The sequence below is a fragment of the Myotis davidii genome, unplaced genomic scaffold, assembly GCF_000327345.1.
Source record: "Myotis davidii unplaced genomic scaffold, ASM32734v1 scaffold211, whole genome shotgun sequence".
NCBI classification, from domain to species: domain Eukaryota; kingdom Metazoa; phylum Chordata; class Mammalia; order Chiroptera; family Vespertilionidae; genus Myotis; species Myotis davidii.
Window position 1 is genome coordinate 624,474 of NW_006282523.1, and position 333 is coordinate 624,806.

General features: G+C 67.6%; 1 protein-coding gene across 1 annotated transcript in view; it reads left to right on the plus strand.

The window, feature by feature from the left end:
* Positions 1-333, plus strand: part of BAIAP2 (BAI1 associated protein 2) — a 28,078-nt gene that overhangs the window by 1,942 nt on the left and 25,803 nt on the right. The window lies entirely within an intron of this gene.

The following is a 333-nucleotide window of genomic DNA, read 5'->3' on the forward strand; positions in this document are numbered from 1 at the left end:
GCGTCCGGAGATGCGTCTGGAGATGCTACGTGGCGGGGACCGTGGACGGGAACGGGCTCCTGATGGGCTCTCCGCTCCTGCGCCGTGGCTGGCAGGTTCTCTGCGAGGAGTTCGCGGCGCTTTATGGTCGGGCACACAGAGTGAGACGGAGCCCTGGGCCCTGCTGAGTCACAGGTTTGGGGGCACCTCGCTGTCCCTCCCGGTGGCTTCAGGCAGGGGAGCCCTTGGTGGGGACGAAGGGGAAGGTCATTCAGGGGTCAGCTCCCATCTGCTCCACTTCCTGCGCCGTCCTGCCCAGAGGTGGGTCTGTGCCTGGGGTTGGCAGGGGCCTCG